The 9,246-nt window shown below is 32.6% G+C and overlaps 1 long non-coding RNA gene across 2 annotated transcripts; it reads right to left on the bottom strand.

The window, feature by feature from the left end:
• Positions 1-5,505: 5,505 nt before the first annotated feature.
• Positions 5,506-7,440, bottom strand: LOC117122346. Of its 2 annotated transcripts, none has more exons than XR_004447703.1 (3): positions 7,406-7,440; positions 6,658-6,701; positions 5,506-6,003 (listed from the first exon to the last, which is right to left on the bottom strand). It is a non-coding gene; the product is annotated as an uncharacterized LOC117122346 (long non-coding RNA). The 2 variants fall into 2 exon arrangements; XR_004447702.1 differs by having other exon boundaries at positions 6,680-6,701.
• Between the last annotated feature and the right edge of the window lie 1,806 nt (positions 7,441-9,246).

The raw sequence follows: 9,246 nt of genomic DNA, 5'->3' as shown, positions 1-9,246 counted from the left end.
ATACTTGATAAGATTTGCTGAATTTCATATAAAGATTGAGCATAAAATATAAATTCTGTATTTTTGGCAAACCTATTATCTACATGCATTAATCTATTGTGCAAATAACGTCCAAGTGTTAGCTTGACATCTCTGGCATCGTGAAATGTTGGCTGACCTGTTGGAAATAATACTGGAAATGATTTTGCCTCATTGCTTTCATTATTTAACAGTGCAACAGGGCTATTGTTTTCACATGGCGCGCAACAAATTATGTCGTGAAAATACTCGTCAACTACATTCTGCCGCCTGTCGACTGGCTGAAGACTTGTGTCAAAGACAATACCACACAATCTCTCTTCTACTTTTTCGTCATTGTTTTCTACACCTACCACTTCATTGTTTTCTACAAATGTTCGATCATTTACATTAGCAGTTTCACTTTCAATGTTTTCTTCAGATAAATAATTGTTCCATTCTTCATTGATAGATACATCAGAATACCACTTGTTATTACTTTGTAAATATTCAAGGGCTTGAATAACATTTGCTGTTTTGACAAATTTATATTCATAATAACCTTTGTATGACAACTTTCGCTTCAATTTCACAGATATCAATTGATCATCAGCCTCTGGTCTAGGCAACATATTTACAGTTTCAATCGTATTAGATGGTACACATACAACTGGTCCATGTATCCCATGCTGACCACCTTTGGGTTAATTCATTAATTTCATAAAGGGAATATTTAGTGCAATCAAATGCTGCTCCAAATTGTTTAAACATTTAAGTTCAATAGGAATATCGTGTAGTTGTAAATTGTTTGTGTTGGCTTCTGCAGGGACTTTTCCACTTAGCAGTTTCCTGTGACATGTGAAACAAATCCATAAATAACATCTTGGTGATTCAGCAAGTTCACAATGTTTATTACATTCATTGTTGCAAATATGCAAATACTTTTCATTTATACATGTCTTATTTGCGTACTTAGCTTTGGTGCACTCCAATACTTGATTTCTGAATAACAACTTAAAGCATACACAACAAACATAATCAGGACCATACGAAATTGTTTTCCTAAAGTCTTTCAAAACAAACTCAAAATTGCTCTTTTCTGCTTTTCTTATTTTCCGACGCTTCAGGTTTTTCTTTTCAACGTTTTTCCTGAACACTGAATCACCTTGATACTTCTCTGTAAATCTTTGCTTACAATCTTTTCTGAATTTAGAATCACCATTATATTTCTCTGTAAATCTTTGCTTACAATCATTTCTGAATTTTGAATCGCCGTCATACTTCTTTCTAAACCTTTGCCTACGATCTTGGCTGAATTTTAAATCCCTGTGATACTTTTTTGTAAATTTTCGCTTACAATCTTGTCTGAATTTTGAATCACTGTGATACTTCTCTGTAAATTTTCGCTTACAATCTTGTCTGAATTTTGAATCACTGTGATATTTTTCTGCCAATTTTTGCTTACAGTTTTCTCTGAACTTTGGATCACAATGATATTTCTCTGCCAACTTTCGCTTACAAATTTGTCTGAATTTTGAATCACCATGATACCTATTTTTCATTTGTTCCTTTAAATTATGCCTAAATTTCTCATTTAATTTGTAGTTTTGCACAATTTTTGCTTTTTTGGTTGTTCGGTATTCAAAATTAATTTTGTATTTTTTTCTCATTTTATTTCGTACACAAAGATTGTATTCAGGTTTACTTCTATACATTTTCTGTTGTCTTTCTCTGTTTTCCCTTTTCTTTTGACATTTATAAACATCATTAATATATCTTATTTTTTGTCCTTCTTTTACTTTACATTTCTTTTCTTCTCTGTATACAGGATCACTTTGATATTTTTTTCTCTTTACATCTGCTCTCCTTGATTTAGATGAAATACAACAATTATCTCCTACTCTTTGCCAGTTTTCATATTCTACCTTCTTTGCATTTTCAATTGAACGTTTTATTCTCATTCGCATTTTTGCTTTTTGTCTTCTATTTAATTGAGATGTTTTCTTCTTTCGTCTCAATACTTTTACTTCGTTTATAGAATTAAGTTCTGTAATAGTTTTACACTCTTTTTGGTTTGGTTCTGTAATGTCTTCAAGTGATTGATTAGAAGTACTTATTTCATGATTTGTTTCTTTTCTTGTTAGTTTCCGTTTTTGGGCATGGTTCGTAGACAGTTCTTTCATATAGGTATCATCTACATTTGGCATACTTGTTTCTGATGAGGTATCCACACAAATTGTCTTTGTTTCCTCAACATAATTTAAATTGACATCGACAGATTCTACTACATCGAAATGTACATTCTGAGTGTATAGAATGTAAATGCCTCTCTCAGTTGTGACATTATTTATTCTTCCTGGATTTTTGCCAGAATACATTTGCCAAGCCAAAATCTGATCATTGAATGAGTAAATATCTGTATCAAGCAAGTTTGCCATGGCACTTATTTCAGTATTAGAAGCCCATGTTCCATTATCCATTACCCCTTTTTTCCACACATATTCTTGAACTGTTTTGAATTCATGACTTAATGTATTACTAAACAAATTATCGGTTTCCAGTAAATGATTAGCAATTGCTTTTCTCAGAATTAAATGATTATTTTCAGTACCAGAAATAACATATGATATAGCACGATAAAAACAATTGCCATCACCAGTAACACGTTTTATTTTTGCTGGATGTCCAATGTGTCTGTCTCTGTGTAAAGCAGCACCGCAATTTCTATTAGGATAATTAATACCTAATTTACTACAAATGTTTACTTTTTCTTTTTCAAAGAGAGGAACAAATTTGAAGTGTTTGTCAGGTCTTTCACCATAATCGATATCAACAATTTCTATGCAGTCTTCAGATTGATCACTATCTGAACCTTCAGCATGTTCAATAATATATGTACCTTCAATATTTCCTTCAAATTCATAATCAATCTTCTTGTCATGTGATATTGTGCATGATGGACACTTTGAAGTACTTGGTACATCTACATCTGCAGATGGATCAAAATTATCAGAATTGCTGGTATCTATCTCCGACACATTTTCATTTTTGGAATGATCGTTTGATGTGTTACAAGAAATTGCACACAAAACCATATCAGCCTTACTCTGAACATTCACACCAGTTAGCTCAAACTGAGTTTTATTTAGATGACAAGTCATTGATTTTGCTAATCTGATGCAGTGACTGTATATACCTTGCCAGGATGGCGTGTAAAGTAGGATACTCTTTCCATCCTCACTGACGCAGCCATACTTATCTCTTCCATGTGGGTCAAAAATGAGAAAACCTGTTGGACACTTAATAATAGCAAATGTACTTTCATTAAAATTCATTTAACATGCATGATGTTGATGCAACTGTTGTTCAAGAGCCTGGTTTAATGACAAAGCTCCACATTCAACCATACATTCTGGATTTCCATCTATAATGCCAAACTTTGGCTCACTGTAAATTATTTCAAATCTGTCATTCAAAATATCCAATTCTTTGGGCAATTCAGAAACCATCAAAAGGTCTTCATGCATAGTAGAATCTTTCTGAATGTAGTAATACAACTGATTTCCAAGACTCAATATTGTGTCAAGATCCTTTGTGTAAAATTTATTTCCATACCTATTTGTTGAATAAAGGATAGCTACAAGACTATTTGCAACACACTGTTTACCACTTGCACTGCCAAATCTATAATGACCTTGATTAAAATTACCTTGTGCAATACATTTGATCTTCGTACATGCACTGACAAAACTTTTTTCATTATCTTTCTCTAAACTTTTGATAAAGTCAGACTGAAAATTGTCTGATGGTTTAAAACACTCATTACATATATTGTTTGCACTTGATGAAGTTATTTCTGCATTATTAGTATACAAGTCATTTTTAGGTGTACTAGTAGAAATATTAAGCCTCATTGTTGCACTTGATGTATTTTGTTCATCAATTAAAGAAACTGCTGTTTTACCATTCAGATCATCTTTTTGGAATTCACAGCTTGCACATGCATTATGTTCAGGATGTGACACATCAGTAGGAGTATTTATTGTTGTGCTACTTTCATTCACTTTGCTGTTACTGTTACTGTTGAACACTTTTATATCACCTGCATTTTTACTGTTGTCTTTCTCACTACATTCCATTTTAAAATCCTCATCAGTTTTCACTTTGGAACATTTATTGCTGCCCATTTTCAGATCACTGGAATTTTCACTACTCTTTGCAGTTTCAATTTGAACACTTTTGTCACTTTTTGATTTCTCTTCATCTTGCTGTGATTTTTTCTCGGTAGGATTTTTCTTGCTTTTGACAAAACGACCTTTCTTGTTTCTTGAACATTGTGAATTGACACCACCACCACACAGTTGATGTACTCCATTTGTTGGCAATTGTTCTAGAATTACACAATTTACTGTCTCTCTTGTGAACTTCTCATCTCCTCCATGCTCATTTTTTGACTTTAAATAAGCTATTTCAGTTTCCAGTTGTTTCTTCTTTGATTTTACTTTTACCCATTCATTATCCAATTCTTCACTTTCTATTTGTTGCAACTTTGTTTTCAAACAATTTTTCTTAACTGGAAAATTAGTACTATCTTTGTTGTTGCTACATTTCCTGGATTTGTTTTTTAAATTAGTTTTCTTCTTTTTTACATACCTCTTCTTTCTTCTGCCAAATTTCCTTCTGTTGTTCTTTGTTGATTGCAGCAGGTCAGTATCAAATTCTCTTTCAAGGAGCTTGTAAATATTGAAATGACAAGGGATGTCTAACGTATCAAACATGCGATGAGCGATGTTCTTATTCCCACAGGATGAACAAATCCAGATTAGTCTCGTATTACTTAGTTTGTCCTCATTAAGGAATCCCATACATGCCACATGGAAATGGTTACTACACGACTCACATGTTTTATTACTTTCATCCTCTCTGATCTCATTGTTACATAAACAACATTCATTGTGCTCTGAAGAAGTGATAGCTGATGTGCAAGCACAAAGTATATCTATGATTTCACCAACTACTTTCTTAAATTCAATTGTATCCATTATGAAAAATTCCTATTTTCAAAAAGCTTACAAATTTTAAATATATTTTATAGGCACACAAATTCCCCTTTTAAAATTTCTTTCAAATACTGATTTCTGTTTGATATCTATATATTCCTGTTTGAAATTTAAAATGCCAATTAATATTAGTTTTGAAATACTGTATAATTTAAAATCAGGAATGTAAAAATTTACAAGATACGCATTAAAATGATTATATCTCAAGACGACACACTACACACTGTTTATACCACACTTAATTTCTTTTAAGAATAAACGTACTGTACACTCAATCAATACAGAGATTCAAGCTTCTGGTCTGTACTTACTTTTGCAAAAGAATCCCTGTTAGTAATTTCTTCTCTGTTCGTCCTTCCTTTAGTTTCCTGTCAATAGAGATTTCAGATTTTGTTTGAAGTTTGCTTTTGCAAATGAGAATTTGTTGTCCTGTATGTAGTGATTCGTTATGTATCAATTTGCTTTATGTTGTTTCTTTGTAAATTTATATTCTTTGTAAATTCAATTCTCTGTTATGTTCAATTCTTTGTATATTCATGAAATTCTTTCTTTAAAAATTCTTTCTTTCGAAAGTGTTACGGCTATATTCTTCAAAGAGATTCTCTCTTTGTAAATTCAATATATTATTTCTTTGAAAATTCTTTCTTTCGAAAGTGTTACGGCTATATTCTTCAAAGAGATTCTCTCTTTGTAAATTCAATATATTCTTCAAAGGGATTCTCCCTTTCTAAATTCAATTGTTTCTTTCTTTTCTTTTCTTTGTATATTCAACTTATTTTCCTTTTCTTCTTCTTTTCTTTTCTTTTTCTTTTCTTTTTCTTTTCTTTTATCTGAACTGAAATGAAATCGACAAAAGAGATGATGGTGAAACAAATGAAGGTGAAATGTATAACAAGTTGAATGAAAATGAAAATTTGAAAGACATAAAATTCCAACAGCCAGATACCTAGAGAAGAAAGAAAAAAAAGAAGTCAATTATGTGGCTTGCAATCAAGAAAATTACACAATTACTAAAAATTCAAGACTATGAATGTTTAAGTGAAACTCATGCTATTGATAGCACTGTTATTTTCAACAAATTTGGTGACTGTTGTACTCCACGAAAACTCTATCTTTACTTTATTTCATTTATTCATCGAAACCACAAAAACAAGTACAATAGCAATAAAATTAATAATGACATAAAGAGACAACCTCCAAGAAACTCCCATAGACCTTATAATATGAGGCCAACAAGATAACCTACTCACAGTTTAACAATATTGAAAGAAAACTTTTCAAAAACTATGATTGACACAACTACTCACTAATGTAAGCATTAAATTTGGCTAGCATTTCACTTTTCATATGAGGAACTAATCCTTCATAATTGATATTACAGTGTTCTCACTTCATATCCTTTTGCTTGCATATTTCACTGATATAAATTGATCACTGAATTTGATGCGTTGGCAGTTTGCAATATTTAACCAACAAAGACACTGTGTATTGGCATGCTATTATTCTCTTACAGTATATCTATTAATTAGAATTGAAGACTTCGATTTGTTTCATATTTCATTTTTTTCAATCATATTATATTTTAGAGCAGATTACTGACCACTTTCAGCAAAACACCTCACCTCACAAATTCAATTGTGTAATCTGAAAGACAAAAAAATACATGAACATCATTCAGTGTTATATATTAATTGACAGACTAATTATACTTGCAATGTTTTAGACCAATCAGCACCAAACCATCCACAGCTTTTGTCTAAGCTAATTCGCCCCAGCCTAAAGTATGCCTACTGTATGTCAGCCATCCTGCTTAAGCAAGGCTTAGATTAAGCGATAACAGTTAAAGGCCTAGCAAAATACATTTGCTACGGCACTGAAGATAGGCTATCTTGACTTTACACTTAACCGTTCTTATGGAAAACTATCTAACGAATAAGTTTAAACTTTGAATTTCAACTTGTTTTTAAATGCCTATCCTACGCTACGCCCCACCCCCACCCCAGACCTAGCGTATCAAAATAATACACATCACATGTGAAACGTATTTCAGAAACAAACCCTAAAAAGGTCAGTGCAAATACTTCAACTTAAATAGTTTATATTGTTCTCTCTCAAAATGTTTATAACGTCAATCATTACGTTCGGGCATGATATAATACTGTGTAGGAGAAAGACCCAAAAATACCTGTTAGAGAACCAGGGAAACTCATTGAGTGGAAACTAAAACCTTCGGTTTACGCTTACGCTAGCTGTTTCTTGTAGAAATAAAAGGATGCCTTCACCTATTAATTATACACATTATACATTCATGTTGTTCTAAAATGTGGTTTTATAATGGAGATACTTACAACACACGTAATACCCTCTGAAAATGCTAGAAAACGCTTAGTAATAATTATTTCACTTAAAACTATAACCTTTACAAACAACATTCACGCTGCGTATAAAATAAAATAAGAATTCGTAGATGACGTGTTAGATTAGATATGGAACGCCGGAAGCGCTTTCAGTCTACATGGCTTTGAAGCAAGAGTAAGCGTCGTTGAGCACTAACCAAATTGCATGAAGGGCCAATAAGAAGTATATAATGTACATTTTTTTTTTTTTTTTGTAAACAATCTATGTGTCTGTTTTGATGCATATTTAGAAGAGAATTAATGTTACTTACTACAGTTAATACCTAATTTAATGGGACTCCATTTGACATACACATTCTTTAATGTTTTAAGTTCCTTAGTTCCTAATAACTTTGAATGATCAATATGTAATGTTATGTACCTTATATTTTTGTGCACGCGTAATAACGCGAGCGTTCGCGTGCGTCAAAATTAAAATATGCTTTATATCATGTCCTTTTTTAATCAGTTATTGTTCCTTAGGATGAAAGGTGACCCCAATTTTTATTACATATTCTGAAAACACATGAGCAGTAGATATGATTTTCTATATCATAATAGCTGATGAACATTGTGACGTCATCATATTGCCATTTGAATTTTAAAAAAATTATATATGATAAATATTATGAATGATAATTACCCCCTCACCAACAGGCGTTTGTCAATGGAAGTTATTCATATATATCTCATATCAGGAGACAACATTCTGTGACATTAACATGCGCACGTTGTCATTAAGTGCGCGTACGCTTGAGTAAATCTTTTAAAATACTCCAAATTGTTTTAAAAAAAATTATTTAGTGTATACTTAAGCCATTTTCAGCATCTAAATATTGTTCAATCAGCACCGCGCGCACTTCCTCGCAAGTGAAAGTGCGGCGGATCACCTAACTCGTCCTCAGTGACGAGTTCAAATCTAGTTTTTCTTATTGGTGATCCGCTACACTAGCGGATCACCTCTTGTTATTGTCAGGATCATCATCTTCTTTTTGGTGATCCGCTACACTAGCGGATCACCTCTTGTTATTGTCAGGATCATCATCATCATCTTCTTTTTTTTCTTATTGGTGATCCGCTACACTAGCGGATCACCTCTTGTTATTGTCAGGATCATCTTTTTTTTCTTATTCTTCTTTCTTTCTCCCCTTTTCTGTTCGCACGATATCTCAAAAAATGCCACGAGTTACCGCACAATCGCTGTCAACGAACATTGTACTTGGTCTGGAATAGTCATGGTAAGCTTTTCAACGTGCTCAGTCATGCGTGACGTCATCTACGTGCAATTTTGCGTTTCTACATTATCGATCATATCACCCTAACCAATTGCCAATTCGAAATCGAATTAGGTGAGCATTAACTTCGGGTTAATGTTGAATGTACTGTACAATAATTAGACGCGTGCGCTTTATAACGCGTGCGCACGCGTGCGTCAAAATTTCGAAATGCTCAAAATCACTTTTTGACTAAATTAGAGCACGTTTCAGGGCATTTGGAGCATTTCAAAATTTTTCATAATTTACCACTACGCGCGCGCACTTTTGCTTGCGCAGAACGTATGAAAGCTAGAAATTAGGTTTTTTTTTTACATATTTTGGATTCCTGACATTTTTTTCACAAATTTGCATTCTTTTCGGTCATCTTTTGGCCAATAGCAATATTTTACGTGCGCATCAAACATAGGTATCTTTGTGCGTATTTGTGCCGCTATACAGTGAAATTATGATAAAATCAGACCTATTTTTAATCAGTTATAGCTCCTTAGGTTGAAAGGTGACCCCCAATTTTTATCT

Source organism: Anneissia japonica, unplaced genomic scaffold, assembly GCF_011630105.1.
Source record: "Anneissia japonica isolate Jap-2015-1 unplaced genomic scaffold, ASM1163010v1 scaffold4689_len14858_cov115, whole genome shotgun sequence".
Classification (NCBI taxonomy): domain Eukaryota; kingdom Metazoa; phylum Echinodermata; class Crinoidea; order Comatulida; family Comatulidae; genus Anneissia; species Anneissia japonica.
This window is presented reverse-complemented; position numbering and strand designations above follow the sequence as displayed.